The 21,323-nt window shown below is 36.3% G+C and overlaps 1 protein-coding gene and 1 long non-coding RNA gene across 5 annotated transcripts in view; one reads left to right on the forward strand and one right to left on the reverse strand.

Moving 5' to 3' along the window:
* LOC104853087 overlaps positions 1 to 21,318 on the forward strand; it is a 39,399-nt gene extending 18,081 nt beyond the window's left edge. Inside the window, exon 4 of the long non-coding RNA XR_004515681.1 lies at positions 21,246 to 21,318. This is a non-coding gene — a long non-coding RNA (uncharacterized LOC104853087). The remainder of the gene's footprint in view (positions 1 to 21,245) is intronic.
* The window catches only part of Slc10a7 (solute carrier family 10 member 7), a 243,055-nt gene that overhangs the window by 192,582 nt on the left and 29,150 nt on the right, over positions 1 to 21,323 (reverse strand). The gene's annotated exons all lie outside the window — the stretch shown is intronic.

Consider the following 21,323-nt stretch of genomic DNA (forward strand, 5'->3'; position numbering starts at 1 on the left):
CCCCATTTTGGAAACCATTTCCTGGTAGTGCTAAGACACTAGTGTTAAAAAGGACAAAAAAGCTCAGAAATTAAGAAATGAGTGGTTTTAGAGCACTGTGAGAAGAACTTTCTAATAAACTTTTTCTCTGTACTTAGAATGAAATCTTCCTACAGATTTCCTTTCCTCATTTACATATCTGTGCTGGCCTATTCTCTTTTCCTTTTTTTTTCTTTCAAGCCCCTTTGCCCTTTCAATCATGAAGCATATTACTCCACTGTCAGTGCAAAGCAGTTCCTAACAACAGGGAACCCAGCTGGGATAGGAAGAGGGCAGCAGGCTCATGCATTAACATAATAATCCAACTGTGTTCCCATAGGCCCTTAGGGCAGACAGCATATTAGGTAGGCCTCCTGTGCAGACCCTAGTGGAAGCTGCCTTATCACCTGCCCATCAACCTGTGGCAGCTATAGCTGGCTCAATAGCACCAGCTCCTGCCAAGCAGTGGTGCCCAATTACCTTACTACAAAAGACAGAAATCCATTTTCCTATGTCTGTTTAACGTACTCAATCCATTTCTTTATTTATGATTTGAATCTACGTTTCTGCATCATTTTCAGGAAATTGACTTATTGCCTTTAAACTTTTTAAAGTCGAGTTGTTTAAAGGCTATTCTGCTGTAGTAGGCAGGAATGAGACCGAAATGTGAATTTCTAATACAGAAGCCCAAGCTGGTAAAAAAAAGCTAACTGCTTGGTCACCACTTGTCTACAGATTCTATCAATGCAAAGGACCAGAGGTGACCAGAGGCCTGGATGGCAGCCAACATTTCCTCAAGGAGACAAAAATGAGGGAAACCCTACATCACTGTCTTCTTTCTAATCCAAGCATATCCTCAGGTTTCCATAAAGCCTTTCTGCATCCTGACCCCAATTTAGAATGCATCAGGCTGAACCACTACAATTAACAAGAGTAGAAAATCACAAAAGATACAACCAAATTATGTTTTAAATCTCAAATTATTACTGAAGACTTTCAAAAAGAAAAAGAAAATCAAGTTGGCCCATCAGTATATCTTTTTTACTGTTTGAATTTATGAAATGCACGTTTCATTTGAATGCTACTCAGTTCCATGCACCTTTTATTTACTCTAAATGTGATTTTTCCCCCCAATGTATAATTTGTAAGGAAAAGCCAAGAGGTGCAGGCTACTAAACAGGTACATTTACTACATGTTACACAAGATCATCCTCCAAACACCGTAATAGATACTTGAAAGTATAATTCACTTCAGTAGAATTAAGCACAGTAGTTTTATACTTTACAGTTTTCCTCTTAAAAGGTTGCAAAGAAGTGCATAATTTGACATTTCATTTAAATGGGAAAACTTTTAAAAGTATTCTTTAAAAAAAAAACACTTTCAAGGAGCATGATACCACCAACTTCGATAGGGAAGTATTTTCTACTGATCAAATATTTCTAAATAAAAATGAGTTCATAGGAATGTTACTTTTTTATGGGTATTTTAATAAAAAATGAATCCTCTAGTCAAACAAAAGTACATTTATCTAAGATTTCTATGAATTTTAAATGCTAAGGAACTAACACTATTATTTAAGTCAACTAAGCTGATAGATTTCATGTACACTCTAGTAATTAAGTAAGAATTAAGAACCAGGAGTCATGTCTACACAGGGCACTGGTTTTCCCTGGCAGTTACATCTGATATCTAGACTTACCAGTTTTTACACTGACAGATGATCGTGATCCTTCACTGATTCCTCAGCTCTCCAGATTATTTCCATCATACCAGACAGAGTTTTATAAAAGGTAAATAAATACCCCAACATGAAGAAATCTGTTTGCTCTTTGCCAAACACTTGGGAAAATTATAACTAAAACAAACAAGAAAATCTTTTTTTGTTCTCTGAGTAAATCTTGAGCTGTTTAATGTCTCTAAACAATGCAATATAACATATGTTGATGGAAGTATAAATACAAAATACTAAACTATTATAAATATTAATGCTATATTAGGCACATTCCCTCCTTGATCTTTTGGGGATTCCAGGGACTTTTTATTCCTTATAGTTGACAAAATGTAACAGATCTTTCAAGTCATTAAATTTAGAAACTTGATTTTTTATTAAAAAACAATAAACAGCAGCTATGTGGTGATAACCGGATAAAGAGTGGTCTAGATTTTAATTCCTTAAAGGGATACACTTCCATTCTAGAGTAAACAATAGAAAAGCATACATACATAGTGAACATATACACATATATATTTATGCAATAGAAAGCCAGTGATTCCATTAATAAGAATTTGATATAAACTTAAATCGCAACTTCATGCAGCTAGAAAAATGTGGTCTCTAAAAGGTGGTAGACAAGGCAATATGGAGAGAACTGTATCATTTCCAGCATTAGCAAACTTTGGATGAAGTGAAAGATTTAAAAAAAAAAAAACACAGAAAACTGAACATAAATGAAAGAAACTTTTTTATATGTTTCAGTGGGAGTAAATACAAATAAGACATCCTGTGAAAACATGATATTTATGTTTAAACATGTTATACCAATTTTAAAATTTGATTGATTCTCAGCTTTTTGGCTAAGGTGAAGCGCAGTTTTAAAATTTTTAAAATTTGCCCCCACCAATAGTTTCTTTAGGCTGTGCATTTCTGTATTTGAAATAAGTCACACTTGCACATTCCTCTTGATTCTACCAAAGCATTCCCTTCCCTCAAGAGGGTCCCTCCTCTTCCAGTGAGAGCTCTTTGATTCTTAAGGATTTTATTTACCTAGTTAAATCTGGTGTAGATGTGGCTCTAGAGTTGGTTTGCGGGTAGTACATTCTGACATTTCTGCCAAGGATAAAATTAAGTATGATATATCAAACTTACATGTTGAAAGAGATGCCATTTTACTTTGTTTCCTTCTGAATAGCCCTTCAGCTGTTGAGGCACATACATTTTTCCCCAGGCAAAATCCCCAGGCGACAATAACTGATCCTCCTGTCTTCAGGAAATCCAGCCTCACAAACATTAGTCTTAGGTATCTGATTATCCATGGGCTACAGTTTCATTTCATATTTAATCATGTAAAAGTTACTTGAAAAAAGGTAAAATAGTCTACTTAAACCTTTTATTTTCTCTCAACTGCTCATACTGGGTTATAAGTGATGACAACAGTTAATTTTCTACTGCTTCTTTTTTCAAATGTTGTCATTATTTTAGAAAGAGTTAAAAGTCACGGGGATTCAAGAGCTGATCATTTTTACACACAAAGGATAATACTGCTTCTAGGACTGACCACTTGAGCAACACATTCGGCAGTGGAGAAAGGACCTTCCCACCTGCCAAGACCCATGCCAACCACTGTGCCAGCTCAGCTTCTCAGAAAACTGAGTCAAGATTACTATTCTAGACAGGACTAGGCAGCCCAGTGCTATTACTCCAAACCTCAGGTGAGGATAAATATGACCACTTTACAATTAGAGAAATGTACTCAGTAAGTGGAAAAAGTAAATACATCAATAGCTAAAAAATCCTTTTAGACTATTACAGATTAAATGGGAAAAAAATTTTAATTGTATGCTTAACCTTGAAGTTTTTAAACTTGAGAGGAAGTAAATGCATATTAAATCATCACAGTCTAACAAAATCAACTTGATTTATATTCCAGGCATTTTATATATCACAAAATTCTATATATTAGTATCTCAACACGCACTCAGGTACAGCATTACATATTAAGTTACTAAAAGAGGCCTAGTTGCCTGCTTTTACAATTTGTCTCATTTCAAATCAGAAGCCTTTCTAGAAAGCTATATTGCATATAGCATAAGGAATTAAGAACTAAAAGCTGGAGAAAGAGAAAAATGAGTGGAGGAGGCGATGTGAAAAGGAATCTATATGCATGAGGAAGGAATAGAGAGTAACTAAAGAGCAAAAATGAATATCCCATGTACTTTGAGAGGCTGAGACAGGAGGATCCCAAGTTTGAGGCAAGCCTGGGCAATTTAGCAAGATCCTATCTCAAAGTTTTAGAAAGAACTGCAGATGTAGGTCAGTGATACACTGTGTGCTTCACCATGCATGAAGCCTTGGGTTCCATTCCCAGCTCTAAAAGAAAAACAAACCAAAAAGAAACAGGAAACTAATACACTTCATCTCTTTAAATCTGATATTTGTTTTTTAAAAGGCATAATCAAACACTTCAGTGTACAGTGTTAAGAGACATGACACACACTAATGGTCCAAATTGTAAACAGGGAGGAGGAGAGGAGAGGAAAGGCAAAACAAATGGCCAATGAAGCAATCCAAGATAAATATATTAAGAAGCAAGCACGTAGCAATACTGTTTTGGCAGCTTCTGGAAAACAAAAAGAAGTAACTTTTAGTCTTCTCCTCGACAAATACCCATATAAAATGTGTTCTGGGCTAGAGGTAGGTGGGGAGAGGCACTGTGGAAGTCCCTGGGGAGGGAAAACAGGAACAGCAGAGGGGAAGTGACAATGTCCACTGGATACAGTGCTGGAGCTTTAACTCCATCTCTCAGAGCAAATCCGGGCACAATCATCACTCTTAAGAAACTGCAAATGTAGTACCAGTTGCTGTTTTATTATTGTAAATATTACCTGCTTAGAATAATCTGCTAACTGGGGCTTAGAAGCACTGATGGCACAATGGCTAGAACTGATTCAACCTGTATTCGAACCTGGAAGACAGCAAGTCAGGCTGGTTTAATAAGAGCAAATGGTGCTGTTCAGAATGAGGGTAGCCAGCAGACCCAGGTAGAAACACAGGTATAAAGCAAGAAAGCACACATCCTCCTTCGTCAAGTAGCAATAAATTCAGCTCTGAAAAAACATAACAATTGCTTCTCTTGTTCTTTGTGCAAGAAGCTGATTTTATTCTTTCAATAGTTAAATCCAAAAACAAACAAATAAATCAATTAATCCTTATAAACTGCTCCTAGGAGCTTTCATTTTCAACCCTTGACCACTACACAAAGAATACAAAATCTCTGCACTAAATTGCCAACACATATCTCCAATTAGATTTAAAGACATTTTTATGGCTTTTATGCCGACATTATATTACTAGATGTTAAAGAATGTGTTGTAGCATTTTAAAGCACTAAAGCTAGCTAATCATGCTCTTGATAACAATGGTTTATGATTATATCTTCAGGAAAGCAGGAATGAGGCCTTTATATGCTTCTGTTGTTACATGAAAATGTTAAACAGAAACAAAAAACAAGTAGCAAGGTCAAGCAAAATCTTTTGTTCTACCTTCAGATAGTTTCATCAAGATACTAAGACATCAAAAGTTACAGTTGGAATAAATTCAGCTAAAAGCTTTTAGAGACTCTAGAATTAAGAATACAATAAAACAGCACATTTATTCAGACCTTCCAAATTTGTACATGTCTAAGCAACACAAAACTGTATCTATAAAGCAAACAGGCAAAAAATAATAAAAATAATAATTAGCGCTTAATTAGTAATGCCAATATGGGGAAAAATGAGCTCTACTATTAATAAGGTATAATATCCCACCGGTGGGAATTATTCTGAATTCATTTTAAGACCAAGAAGCCATAATCTAAAAACCTTCACTGTAAAGCAGTTAAATAATAATGGTTAAAAAGTAAGGATCAGCAATCTAAGAACAGGTTTTTGTACACATAAGCCAGGCAGTTCCTAACTACTGATTTAAAATTTTAACTTAGAACCATAGTGCTTCCCTCTTTTATGATAAATGATGACACACTTGATAGCACATCTATCTTGGATAAGAACTGCAGTTCAGAGATCTCAATCAAGCACGTGAGTTCCTTTTTCATTTCTCTTTTTTGGACCATGCATGCCTCAAAACTACACAAAAGAAAATATAACAAAACAGAAAGATATTCACTAAAATTTAAGGTTACTCCAACAAAAGGGTTAATTAGGGAAACAAATTTTCTCAGACTGTTAATAATGGGAATGACACATAGTATGTGCCCATAAGTAATTCTCAGGTAGCTTTGATCTTCAGCCCCACGCGGTTTCTTTCGCCTACTGTAGCCTGGCCTCTGGGATTCTCTCTGAACCAGACATCTGGCTACTTTGTTGTTTTAGACTAATCTCTTCCCAGGAGAGCTTGAGAAATGACACCAGGCAAGGAGTGTCCTGGCAAGGGAAAAAACATTGCAGTATTCACAGATTTCTTTTTGAGTAGACGAGAGTATCAAAATTGTCTTACAGTAGATCTTTAAGGCCCATCAATCACCTTTAAGAATACACTGAATGTTAATCGTAGGGTATTACAATGTGGAGGAGAAAGTTGTAGAGAAAAATACAAGTCAGATTCATTCTTCACCCATCTGTTAGTGTTGGGTGATGACTGATAAAACAAAGATTTTAATTGTCAGCTGAAGGGTTATAGCAGAACTGTGGGACAATGTCTGAAATTTGCAAATACAGACGCATGCCTCCTCTCATGCCAATTTTCTATTGTATTTTTTTTCTACTAACTGGGATTTTTAGGAACCTACCAATCTGTCAGAAAGATTTTATAAAGTGGGACTGTATAAAATGTCTCTGAGGAAATGAGGAGAAAGAAGTGATATAAGGCTTAAAAAATGTCAAGCTTCATCAATGTTTTTCCCGGGGCAAAAAAAAAAAATCATCATCAATATCTTAATACCCTTCTTAGGGATTATTGTTCAATCCTATATATCTGTGCAGTCTGAGAAAGAAAAATCATTAACTATTTTCTACACAAATAGAATACACAAACCAAATGGGACAACTGCTGAACTTGAAAACTTTGATACTTTATTCCAAAATCACATTTCCTCTATTTCTAATAAATGATTACAGATACAAATATGTTGAAAATAAATGTTAAGCTGCAATATGATAGTTCTATTGCTCTACAGCATGATAGAGAACTCACTAGGCTGTTAAAATACTCAATATGCTCATGTTAAGTCTACTGTCAAATTCTTCATTTTACATTTTAGCTATCTTTGTAATAACAAAGATATATAACTATATAGTGATTCCACCTTGTACCATATTTCATAGGTAAGAACTCCAAAATTCTATTTTATCATAAAATCATCTACTAACATCCATCATACTGTAATTGCCATGACAGCTGGAGATTTTCAGAGGAACATATGAAAGACAATCTTTTGCAATAATAATTCAGTTGTGATTAAGTAATTTCCTAAGTCAGACAAAAGACTTATGTGAAGGGAAATAAGCCAGTCCCACAAAAAGACAAACACTGTATGATCTCACTCGTGCGAGAATTCTAGAGTAGACATTTTCTATACAGAAAGTAGAATGGTAGCTGCTAAAATGGAGGAGAAGAAAGAGGGTTATGTTCAAAGGGCACAGAGTTGTGCTAGGGAAGGTAAAAAAGTTTTACAGATGGATGGTGATAATGAACATGTAATAGTGTGACTAATTAATGCCACAGAACTATACATTTCAAATGGTTAAAATTTTTGCATTGTTTATGTTACCACAATTAAAAAAAAAACCAAACATACTATGAAAATTCAAAGACAATGAAAACTGTAATCTTTATTTTTACAGTCTCTAACCAAAGACTCATAGTTTATAAGAGGTATTAACAACCACATTTTAATCCACACATTTATATTATCAACATTCAAAAAACGAAAGCACAATACCAGTCCCAGGATATATTAGCAAGACAGATTCTGGAAAGAGTGTTTCCAGAACTTCCCACAGATGTCTGGAGTTTTGTGCATAGTACTGAGAATACTGCAGCTATGTAGCATAGTACTTCTCCATATAAATCCGAATTTTTAGAAGGATCCAAAAAGTGAGAAAATTTAAAACAACCAATGAGATCTTTTTTTTTTTCAGCTTTAATTGAGTTTATTGGTACATTTTAGGGATACAGTACAGTTACATTCATTGTTGGGATCTTGTACCTCTACATGACAAGTCTTGATTCTCATTTTTTCCCCTTACCTCTGCCCTCCCTTCACCCCCTCCTCCCAATGAGATCTTTTTTAAATACCACACACTATTAACTTATAACGGAGTCACATGTGTTGGAACACACCTGTAATCTCAGCACCCTGAGAGGCTATAGAGAGGATGGCGAATTTGAGCCTACTCTGGTTAATTTAGCAACTTCATAATACCCTGTCTCAAAATAATTACTAAAAAAAAAGGGCTGTGGGTATGAAGACTCTGGATTCAATTCCTACCACCAAAAAGAAAATAAAAATGCATAAAAGACCCAGATAATTTAGCAATTAAAGTGCCTATTTTAAATTATATTCAATGTATTTCCAATGCTAACTATACTTTACTATATTCTATTATTTGAAAATGACACCTTACTTATTTATACGAATTATATTGACATTTTAGTTGCACATAAACACACCAAATAGCAGTAGCTTATTGCTCATATCTGTGTTGTGTGAAAGAAGCCCAGAGGCAAACAATCGGGCTAGCATTGGCAGTTGCAGTCATGAGGACCTGAAACCCTGTTTTTTCCGCTTCATATCACTGGTCTGCTGTGTAAAGGCCCAGGAACGCCCCTGGAGCCCTAGTCATGGAGTAAACATTCCAGCAAGCAGGAAGAAGAAGGGAAATGCAGGTTGTACCATCCTCTTTTAAGAAGACCTCCTGAATGTAGCACGTAACACTTTCATTTACATATCATACAGCCAAAGAGAATGTCAGGAAATCTAATAAATTGTGATGTTTTAGTTGGGTAGTAATGTATCCAGCTGAAAGGTGGAGTTTGTTTTTAAAGATGAAGTGGGAGTGGATATTAGAAAGCAAACAGATGTGTCCAACATATATATTGACTAAGATCCTATCAGTATGGCTTTAAAAAGGAAAACAATTTATTACTATTACTGGTATCAGATTAGCATAATTCAGATGAAAGAGTAGGAATTATCCATAAATCACCATGATGAAAAAAGAAATGTAAAATTGAATCAATTTGAGGAAATACCCAATTGAAGAGACATGCACAAAGGATCAATTTCTTTTACTTCCTTAAGTATGAACTGAGTTCTTTATAAATAATCAGGCAGATCCACCAATGAATTAACATTCTGTGTTAACTTCAACAGAAATAAATGTAAACAGCGAAACATGACCTTAGGGATGGACTGAAGTTACTGATTTTCCATTATCTGACTCCTATTTTTTGTCTCCACTGCAAATAAATAAATAAATGTGTATGTGTCTTTGTCTTTCAATATATAGATAGTGAAAGAAAACAGGAAAGTAGAAATTAAGGAAAAGAAGCAACAGAATAAAAACTAGGGTAACCAAATCAATTTCCTACAGGGTCTACCCCACAGATAAAGTGGAGAATTATCAGGAGGGAGCTGAGTAAGATCCTTTTATTTGGCTCTGATTGGAGGTTTTGAGTTATAGATAAAGCTCAGGTTCCTTTCAGCTAATCATCTGTCACCCTGGCTTCTGTGGCATCCAAATAAAGCTTCAATGATTTGTTTGGGGAGGACACTGGAAGGGTTTCTTTGAAGAAAAGGTGATCACCTAACAGAAATCCCAGAGGGATTTCAGTAGCAAGCTTTTGGAATGCACCTTGTAGTCACAGCAAGGTAAGGCTGCAGTGGCTAAAGAAAGCACCTTAACATCTTTTTGCCAGAGGTGAAATATCTTGGGGTGTTCAGATATTGCCTGGGAATACCTGCTTTCCAGGGCCAGGGTTCAAGGTAATCCCCTGTCCTAGACAGCCTTTAGAAAATACTACAGCTGGAGAAGGTTAGTCAACCATGGCAGCTTCTGGACAAAGACACAGTACCAAAAAAGCACACACTTTAGTCATTGTCAATTCAGGTCCAGAATTTGAAAATCTGAGAATAACCACTCAGAGCTGAAAAAAGTTATGCCCAGAAGAGACTATACTCATGACAACCATATTAAGGACAATGATAACAACGAAGATAGCAGAGGATCATATAGGGTCCTTTTGAAGTCCAGCTTGATTAAGACCCAGTTTGCAGAGAAACTGGAAAATCAAGGATGAAAGAAAACAAGGAAAAGATAGAAAAGAGGAGAAAGGCTCTGAAGACAGAGGCATATATCACTTCTCGGCCTTTTGGCTGAGATTAAGTATGAAGACAGAGGCATAACTTCTCAAATTAGGAAGATAAAAATAAACATTTTTTTAAAAATCAGTTAGACTTGTATGGTATTCCCTGTTTCCAGCCTTATGGGATGAAAAGAAATATGTGATGCAACTTACCAAAGGAGAGAGAAAATATTAAATTTTTCTTCAGATATCATTATAAAACTATTACTTTACTACAAAGTGAAAAATAGCACATTGAATTCCTAATCCCCAGCATTCAATAAGACAATTCAATACTCAACTAAGATGTCAAAAGAGCAATGATTAATTTATCACCTGTTAACTATATCCAACAGATTCTCTAATCACTAATCTTTCAACAGCCAATCTTTTAATAGCAGTAACATAATTTTTCAATGTTTTGTCATTCACAAATGTTTACTTAATCGTTTAACAAGATTAAACTGAGCAACACCTATGTACCTACAGTAAATATTTTATTATAACCTAATAAATAGAGTGAATTTGGAGGGTGGGGGAGACTGGCTATGTACTAACAGGGTTTCTAACATTTTGGTTAACTGTACAAATTAAATATTGTTTGTTTTCTGTTTTCAGTATTAGGGTTAAACGCAGAGCCTCTTGTTGCTGTTGTTTTTAGACAGGTTTTCACCAAGTGGCGGGGGTTGGCTTGAACTTGCAATCCTCCTCCCTCACAGACCAAGTAGCTGAGATTAGAGGCATGTACCACCATGCCTGACTGTTTAAATATAAAAAGAGAAAGATCATGGTATCTTACAGTTTCAGACACATTTGTTAGAACAGGATATATTTAGGGTTGTGTTCCTGGGTGGGATAGGCTTCCTGGTAAGGTTTGGATCTCTGGTACCAAGACAAACTAAAGACAATGGTGCCCTCATGTTTCAGGTAGAGAAGGAAACCTCTGCTTTGCTTTCAGCTTCTGATCCTATGGAAGTTCCTAAAATAGACGCAGAAGCTCCCTCTCCACCTCTTTCACTATGCGGAGTTGTACTTTGCCGGACCCACTCATTCCACCCAGATGTTAGTGATTCCACTGAGACTTCACGTGCATGGGGTAGAGGAAAGCAATACTTCTGCCCCCAACTTACTATAAGGAAGCAACTTACTTCTTGTGCCACTGCCAGCCAAACCACAAGTGCTTCCTTAGCCGCTGTTCTCCTGCTTCCAAAGCAGGTAAAATTATTCCAGTAAACAGGCCACTAGGACATAATCTGTCCATCAAACCTGTGCTCTGGGGGTCTTCCAGCAAGACTGTCATCTTGACCCTACCTTGATGACCTTCCCCACAAAGGTCCTAATCACTGAGCGAGAACCTGGAGAAACTCACTTTTAAGAACCAACTCTCCAAGCTGTGCTTGACTGAAGCTACAGAGACCTTCCCGGAACTCCCCTCACCTGTCCTACTTGCTCATTCATACCCATGTTGATGTTCCTGCTAATGCCCCCATTTCATTACCCACCTCAGTGCAACTCCCCGCTCCTCACTATTCTGTAATTACAAATGCTCTTAAGTTAATATGCACTAACAACCAACTGTCATACAAATGTCAAACAACTCACCTTTAATGTGCAACCAACACAAGATCTAGATCTTACATGGCTGACTTCTGGAGCTTGATTTCGTATGAGGTAAGGTATAGTGGAATGAAAGTGTTCTTCAGAAGTCAAGATCTCCCACCCGTGGGACTTTCGACAAATCACGTCACCTGTCAGCCCTAATTTGCCCAACTACAAAATGAGACTAATATAATGCCAGCTCCATCTACTTCATAACTTGGAAAGTCAGAGGAAAAGCAGATAATAGCATCTCATAAGATAAACACAATAACTTAAAATGTATCTGTCATAAAAGACAAACAAAAAGGTATTCTCCTATACATTTTAATCCTATATATACTGAAACATTCATACAGAAATGATCATTTATTTTAAATAAGAAAAAGGACTTCTTCAATGTTTATTTTTAGAATACTGTATTTATCAAGTATATACTAATGTCTTACAGTGGCCAAATTATTTTGTTCATGTAAGACATTTACTTGAGTGCATGGGTTTAAAATCATCCAAAATTAAAAGTGGAAGGAAACAGATAAAGGTTTCATTCAGACGCTAAAACTGTTATGTATTCTTTTCATCACTTAATATGTTTGAAAATGCACAACCAGTCCTATAGAAGTCTTTCATTTCCTTCCAGGCCAGATCAAACATATAGAAGTTTCTTACTTCCATTCAAGCACTAGATGTCCCATCTCCTTCCAGGCTGTACTCCAGCCATTTCAGAGGTTGCCACAAAGAACACAGCAGAATGGATAGGAATAATTGAGAAAAGCAAAATATTACAAGACACAGCCAATTATGCATCGTGATGTTCTGTACAAGTTTAATATAGGACAAATATAACTGAGTAAGAATTTCTGCCTTAATATTACATATTAAATTAAGACACATATAGAGTGGGATTTAAGAAAATCTCTTTTAAAATATTAATTATTCAAATATGTTTACTGTGTTCTTGATTTATACCAGGCACTGTACTAGTTGAAGAAGATGTAACTGTGAATAAGAAATATACATTCCATGTTGTCTACTGAGAGTATCAGTGAGATAGAGAGTCCTCTAGGACATTGTGCCCTGGAGGTGCCTTGTTAGGGTAAAAGCCATAGGGCTATACCTACTGGCTTCCAGTTGAGCAGCTTATCAAGCCTAACTCTCTAGGGATTATTTCTTACCAAACCATAGGCATCTGGCTCTACTCTCAGGACAACTTTTATTTTTATCACCCAGATAGTTCAGGCACTAAACCATCTGTAGATAGAGTTTTAACACCCTCTGTTCTACCCTCAGCATTAACTGGAAGATGGAGTGGAAAGAAGGTAAGGAGCACAGACATCGAAGCCTGTGAGCTTGAGCTCACATTCTTGCTCTTTCTTTCTTACGCTCTATCACCCTGGACACTTTTCTTAATCTACTTTTGTGTCAGTTTTCTCACCTGTACAGTGAGGATTATAATAGTACTGTACCCATCTCAAAATGTTGGCATAAGGACCAGAGGAATTCACAGGAGGAAAGCACAGAGAACGAGGGCTGAGACACAGCAAGAACAGCTAGTCATTCCACTGAGAGTGCACTGTCTTCTCTTGCTGAGTGTGTCAGTAACTCACTAAATTTACATGGGGCAGGACAAGGGCCCCCAAAAGTTAAAGTACCTCTGATATTGTGCACTGTGGCAGTCTTGAGTTATTCCACCGTCCTGCTCTCCTTCTAGATCAGAAATCCAGAAAGTGTAAGAAAATGCTAGCATTACCTCATATCTTTAATGGGCAGTGTAAAATCCAAGATTAGGATTTCCCCAACCAGTAAAAGCTCCTTGATTTAGAAAACAAGCTTCTAAAGTCAATTTCTCTTCTCTACTGACTACTAATTTACAATGAACTTGGCTTAAAGTTATAAAACTTCATCAACCACAGGCAAACTTTTTTAAACTGGGATCTTTTTGACCCTTTGATACATTTTCAAACATAATTTGAACACAAAAGATTTTTAAAGAGACTTACATACTTCCAAGAAAAATACTTTTATATCAATAACAAAAAAAAATCAATGAACAGAATTTGTCTGTTTATAGATTGCAGAAGAATGGCAGTTGCCATTTTTATATGAAAATATGATTATATATCACACTATTAGTCACTTTCTTTTTGTTAGGACAAAACTCCTGGCATCTACAACTTAAAAGAGGAAAGGCTTATTCTGGCTCACAGTTTTGAAAGGTTCAGTCATTGACCTTGTCTCAAAAAAACAGAGAGAGGCAGAGAGAGAGAGAGAGAGAGAGAGACGGAGAGGTAAGTAAAGTACATGCAGAATAGTTATATTTTGGGGAACTTTTCTGCTTCTACCTGTGGGACATGTTTAAAAATAAAAATAAAAATCATTCATTTAGAAGGGTCCTGCCAGTTCAATATCTTGGCATTAGATTAAAACACCGTTCAATTTCACTCATTTTGTTAAGACCATTACTTTGGATCCAAGTATTCTTGGCCATGAGTAATCTGCTTGAAAGTCTTACTGCAGGATTTTCTCATTAGATAACTTAGCATAGCCTGATGTCCTAATAAAACAAGTAAAGTTTCAAAGGATCATCCCCAAAGTTTGCAGCAATGCAGCAAGGATTAAGCCTAACTTCTTTAATCTATCTCCATGATATTCAGGTTCTTTATAAATAGTCTGACAGGTGTAAGCACCGTCACATAAAGATACCTGTGTTATGTAATCCCTTTTAGGAATCATACAATCTAATAAGGAGTGTAAGTTGAGGAAGCACAAGATCTATAATTAATATACTAAGTAGGTCATATTTATCGAGAATCAAAGCCAGACTACCATCTCTTGTTTATATACATCTTTTTGTGCTTCTTTTTCAAAATATTTCCATCTAAAACTACTCTTCCTATATACAACTCACTAAAAAGATGAAAAAGCAAACATCCAAGATCACAGGGCTAGGTAGATGTGAAGGGAAATGGCTATCTTCTAGAGTTTAATTTACTGACATTTCTATAATTCCATAATCCAGTAAATTATTGAGCATAAGTTTCCTATTTCCAAAAGAAAACTTCATAAATATGCACAAATACATGTGTAACTGTCAGGTAATCAGAGCACAGATATGCCACCGAAACTAAAAAAGGTACATGCAAAAATTTGGAAATAGCCATGTGCGGTGGCACACACCTATAACTCCAACACTTAGGAGGTTGAGGCAGGAGGATTGCAACTGGTTCAAGGCCAGCCTGAATTTCATAGCAAGACCCTGCCTCAAACAACCAAAAATAATCTGGAAATAAAAGTAAAAATAATCAAGTTCTTTATAATAAGACACCAAAAAGCTATGAATGTTAAACAGGTAAGATTAAAGACTTAAGTGTGTTGTTAGTGCTTTTTCAAACCCCTTATAAATCCAGGAAATCTGTTAAAAGGAAGTCTGATGTTTAAAATATAAATAATCAAAAATAAACCAAATTTTAAAAAATGCTTTATTAGTCATGTGTGCACACATTACGATACTGAAAAAAGAATTAAATCAATAATAAAATGTCAGTGTTTATGGAGAGCTGCTTAAGGGAGACCTGGTATCTGACACTTCTTTGTTGGAGTGGAAGTGGGAAGGTTTTTCAGGTTTATAGTAAGGAAAAATATCCTGAAAACCTACCCTATCCCATGTATCTGTTTCTACGCTTTATAACTCTTAATTGGCTTCCTTATGCCCTTTCCTTTCTAGAAGGTTATTTTGGATATCTGACATGTGCATACCATGTTATAAAAGGAAATATAATAATATTGAAGAGAACCTACAATACAAACTAATAAACTGGGTTATTCAGCTTTTTATTTAAACATCAAGCATCTATCTTTTACTGCAATTTACTATTTATCTGTTTTATATTGCTTACTAAACCTAAAATTCTACACATGTATTATATATAGCAATCTACAATAAGCACTCAACATTTATTTTCTAATGAATGGACAAAGAGAGCACATTAGTGAACTCAGAAGATTAAATTCTTGGAGAAAAAAATGGTAATTACTCAGAAAACCCAGTGATTTCATCAGTAACAAGCCTCTGCTTGATATGTTCCCTCAAATACAAACCCTGACATCCTTGGAAGCAATCCTAGAAATAAGTATGCAAATGATGCTCAAAACATATACTCTGATTCCAAAGTGGGTATCTACGCTCAACATGAGGTGGATGACAGCAAAGGTGGTAACACAGCGCCACAGCATTTTAAGATGGAATTATATTAATATTAATATTTCTCATCTAGTAGGAGAACAGGCATAATATCTGAGGCATGGCTGGACCTGAATATGCGAGTTATTTGGCTTTAGTTACAGAGAGAAGGACTCAAAAATAAGAATCTGGAGGGTGAAACGGTGTGTTTCAAGATCTGGAATATACTCCTGTTGGAATGGGAAAGAAGCCAAATAAGAAGAAAAGAAGTGACGAGAGAGGTAGAAAATTAGGAGACCACGGTATTAGGGAGACAGAAGGAGACAGAGTCAGTGACCACTATGTTAAAAACTATAGTGACGGGACAGGAGGTTTAGCTCAGTGTTGCTGCTGCCTGCCTTCCAAGTGCAAGGTCCTGAGTTTGATTCCTGGTACCAAAACCAAAATTAATAACAACAACAAAAACAAAAACTACAGTAAAGTCTTGAAGGATGAAAACTGAGAACTGACCCCTGGACTCAGGGACTAGAAACTACTGCTAACCATTAAGGGAACCCTTCTGACTATCAAGGTAGAAATAGAAGACAAATTGAAAAGCATTAGGGTTAAACGAAAACATTTCTATGTTAGGGCCATGGATTTAGCTCAGTGGTGCCGCTGCCTGCCTTGCAAGTGCAAAGTCCTGAGTTCAATTCCCGGTACCAAAACAATAAAAATAAAAATTCCTAAGTTATATACAGAAATCTTGGGAAATGTAACTATGTTTCAACAAGTTTTTCAGCCACTTAAACACACACAACTCTCCCTACTGCTCCTAAAGAGCTCTACCTCAACACAGAAGACCCAGCGACTGAAGGCAAAGGTAAGCAGGAAGAAAAGCAGGGCAGAGGATTTCTTGCTACTGTTACCGCTACTCCTATTTTCATCTGTCAGAAAGGGAAAACTGCTATCGTTTCCCAGAGAGCACTTGAGGCTGGAAGCTGAAAAATACACATCTGCCAGCTTGTAAGAAGACTCAACACTAACAGCATTTTTCAGACAGAAGATTCCTCCAGAATTCCATTAACTCCCCACTACAGGCAAAAACAGTCACCCCATTTAACTAGAGAAAGCAAGTAAGAGAAAGGCTAAATGACTGCTGACTAGGAGACAGTGACTGACAGATCAGGTTTCCTTCCTGCTCCAAGTCCTCTCTCTGTGCTGATTAGATCTACTCTAACTGCCTTTATAAATGTTTCAATGAATTTTATCTTCATGCATTGGATTAGCAAGACCAACTCCCCACTGATAATGCAAAATAACCCTGAAATGTTTCATGCCTTGCTGATAAGCCAGAAATTGAACTTCCAGTCTCCATTTGGACTGTGATGATCTTGATCTTTCACCTTTAGCAAAAATCTCACAGCCGTACTTTTAAAGTTAGTAATGAGAGCTTCATTTGCTTTCCAAGCAGACAAAAAACCTTTTTCAAATACAATCAGGCTGCCATGACCTTCATCTATGACATAAAGAGTTCACTACATGTGATAAATTTCTTTGCTCAAGAGACATTCTTAAATTTTCTTTGAAGGGATTTGGTCACCAACTCTACTGATGAAACTAAACACACACGCACAGGCACACACACGTGCGCACACACACATACACGCACACACACACACACTTGTACCTGTTACCTTTCTTCTATACCAAAAATGTTTCATTAAAACATACTGGAAATTCAACATGACTATTAAAGAATGCTAAAATACATGATAAAGTATCAAACTAGTTATTTTTACATTAACAGAAGCACACTGCCTTAATCCTGTACTAGGGTAATGTCTCCAACTAGCAAACAGTCTCACCTAAGCAAGACTCCATCCACGTGGGTGTGTTTGGGTTTTTTTCCTACATTAAAATAGTAATGAATGATAAAGGTCAATGTAAAGCAATTTCACTTTTTGTTCTAGTTTTTTGAAGTTTACATCAAGAAAACAGGTTTTGAATAGTTTAAGATCACACTGAATCTAAGCTTCTCAAAGGCAGGCACAGATGGTTAGAGTTCAGAAGACAAACGATCCCAGAGTTTGGCACCTTAGACGGTGAGTGTGAACTAAAGGAGAGAAGAGTGTCTCAGAACAAAGAAGAATCCTCTAACCTCCTATCCTCCTTTTCCCCACTGAGATCGTAGATTCTAGATCACTAATCTCTTCTCAGGTCCCCTAAAGATCGTCTTGCGACAGTGTCCTGCCCCAAACCTGGGGGAGTGATAGAAATGTCCTACAGAGATAGAAATGAATCTGAACGGACTCCCCCCACTTTATTCACATTGGGTCACATTCCCTTTTGTCTGGTAGTGTTTCTCTATAACTGTCCACTTCTTTCATCCGACAGCATAAAAATATAGTTTTCTCTGAGTCTTTGGGTCCTCATTTATGAAGCTTCCCTTGGCATACAAAACCTGGGTAAAAACAAATTTGTTATCCTTGCCTCTTGTTAATCTGTCTTTTGTTATAGGTGTGACACTAAGAGTAAAGAGATTATTTTGTCTTCTCCTTCTTATTCCCTATGGTAGAAAACAATGTCTTAAGAAAAATGGTTAAATGCCATATTCCATTTCTAAAGTTGGATCGGGGCATAAAAGCATTTAAAATGCTTTAAAATGTGCATATGTGTTTAACATAATCTTTTACAGACTAACAGATTTCATATGTTTAAAAGGGAGACCTAAGCCCCGTCCACCAGGCACTTTAATTCAATAGGTATAGGGTGGATATGAAGAAATTAGGTTTATTTTTTAATCCATACAAGTAATAATACTCATGCAAATGATCTATGAAATTCATTTTGAGGAAAAAAAAAAACCCAAGCAGATCTAAATAATATGCCCATAGTCAGTTCACCACTATTAGGGACAAAGATAACTGCTTTCACGGCTTCAAATGCCAGGCTTAGCTTGAAACACAGATAACAGAGTTTAGCACAAATGTAACTCCTAGATCTGAATATTAAGTTTTTCCTAATTGCCCTTACTTTAATCTATTAAAATTACAACTGATTGTCTTTTTCTTTTTCTTCCTTCAAAGATTCAAAAATAGAAATCCTTAATTATATTTATCTCCTATCTGTCGATACTAGGCTCTCAAATTTTTATATTATATATTTTATATTTATATATCTTCACAAGTCTTAGGAGTAAAGATCTGCATTCACATTACACTTTTAGGAAACAGCATTTAGCTGAATCCTCTCAGCTTGCAAAAGAAGAAATATTGAGGGTTAAGGGTATATCTCAGTAATACAGCACTTACTTAGTACCACTCAGTACCCAGCACCACCAAAGAAGGGGGAGGAGGAATAATACCAAGGTAAAAGTAGGTAGTACAGTTTTTCACCTTTACCTTTTTTAGCTTTTTCACTTGAATAACAGCATAAATGAGAGAAGTGAAATATCTCTATAATTATAGAATGAAAAATTCATAACTTTATCTCCAAATGTGAAATAAATTTCTAGTTTTTGTTCTGAGTTTCAAACTTAAGTATTATGGTAACCCTACCATATCAAGGTAAACAACTGATACTATTTGCTCTGAAAAGAGTACACTTTGAGCTTCGAAATTAGAATTTTTGAAAACATATCTGTCACCTTGATCTTGACAGCTTCTCAATATTTGAAGGCTTTTTTTTTAAGGTAAGTGGTCATTTTAAATGATATCACTTTTAAAACTTTCACAATGAAATATGTCCACATTGGGAAGGCTACATAACTCAGTGAACTCGATACTTTTTTCTCTAACGACCAATACATGCTGATACAAAATCATACAGGGATGAATAGCCATTCAACCTTCATAAGAGACCAATACATTGTTTTTTACTGTGCTTTTTCTTAGTGCACATGTATGGTACATAATAAATATTGTACATTCATTGAGGCTAGTAGATACACATACATGGCACATTTTAATTCTTTTTATGTCTCTTTCCTCTCATCTTCTCACATTCTCTCCATTTCTTGGTCCCTTCCCCATTTGCAAACGATCTATCTCCTATTGCCTATCTTTTATTTTGCTCTGTAGTTTATTTATACTTCAGATTTCTCATATAAAAGAAACCATACAATATTTAAGCTTACATGTCTGACGTGTCACTTACCACTGTGGTATTTGTTTGTTTGTTTTGTTTTTTGAGACAGGGTCTTGCTATATAGTCCAGGACGGCCTTGAACTTGTGTCCATCCTACTTCCTCAGTCCCCTGAGTGCTGAGATTACAAGTGTGTGCCACCATTCCTGGCTCACTTAACATTATGAATTAAGGATACATCCATTTTTCTACATATGACTCAAGCTTTAACCTTCTTTATAGCAGCATAGTGCTCTGCCGTATAAAATATTACATTTTTATCTATCCATTCATCTGTCGAGGGACATATAGGCCAGGCCACTTTCAAGATTTAGCTATCATGAACTGTGCTGCTATAAGCACAGGTATACATGTATCACTGTGGGGTCTTTAACTCTTTCAGGAAGATACCAAGTAGGATATTAAATGAAAATGTGGCTGCATAGCAAAAGAAACAACAGAGTGTCAACCAATTTACAGGATGGGAAAAAATTTTGCCAGTTACAAATCAGACAGAGGATAAGATCTAGAATATATAAAGAACTCAAGAAAATTCAGCCCCCCTCCAAAATAAAAGGCCCCCGCAAAAAAAATAGGCAAATGAAATGAATAGACATTTTTCAGAAGAAGTACAATAAATTTTTTTAAATGTTCAGCATTGATAACCATTCATGAAATGCAAATTAAAGCAACACTGATGAGATAGAGGGCTAGGGCTGAAACAAACCATTAAACAACTGGACAAAATCTGTCAAAGTCACGGCAACTGAGGGCACCTGCTCTGGCCATGGCATCTAGGATGACTCTGCAGTCCCTGAGCACTGGAAGCAAAACCAATCAAAAAGGGCTCTTTTCCATCCTTGCACCATTTACTTCTGAAACAAAACCAAGCAAGTCTTGACCAGGATGGTTTAAATCTGGTGCTAAGCCAAGTGAGTTGATGGCAGGGCTTATCTGCATGAGAGAAAAGCCAACCCAGGAATTCCAGATATGAAAGACTCCCTCCCCTTATCCTCCTGGCCCCTGTCAATCTGCCCACCAGCCTGCCCCACTCTGCACAGCGAACTTCTTTTCCACCCTTAGTAAATGCACATCCCCACTACCTTTTTGGTATGTTTTGTCCAATTCATTGTTCAGGACACCAAGAACCTCAAAAATATTTCCCTGAGACCCAGCAACTTTTTCTTCACAAAGCAGCCAGGAGATAAGATCCTTTTGGGTAAAATTGTTATTTATTTATTTATTTAATCTTTTTCTCTTTTCTCTTTCCCATTGTTGCTAGGGCATCTGCTGTTAACAAGGCACGGAATGGATGGACTATTTTAGACTCCTCTGGGTGCCAGAAAACTACACACCATCC

Source organism: Fukomys damarensis, unplaced genomic scaffold (assembly GCF_012274545.1).
Source record: "Fukomys damarensis isolate Sample0158 unplaced genomic scaffold, DMR_v1.0_HiC HiC_scaffold_38, whole genome shotgun sequence".
Taxonomy (NCBI): domain Eukaryota; kingdom Metazoa; phylum Chordata; class Mammalia; order Rodentia; family Bathyergidae; genus Fukomys; species Fukomys damarensis.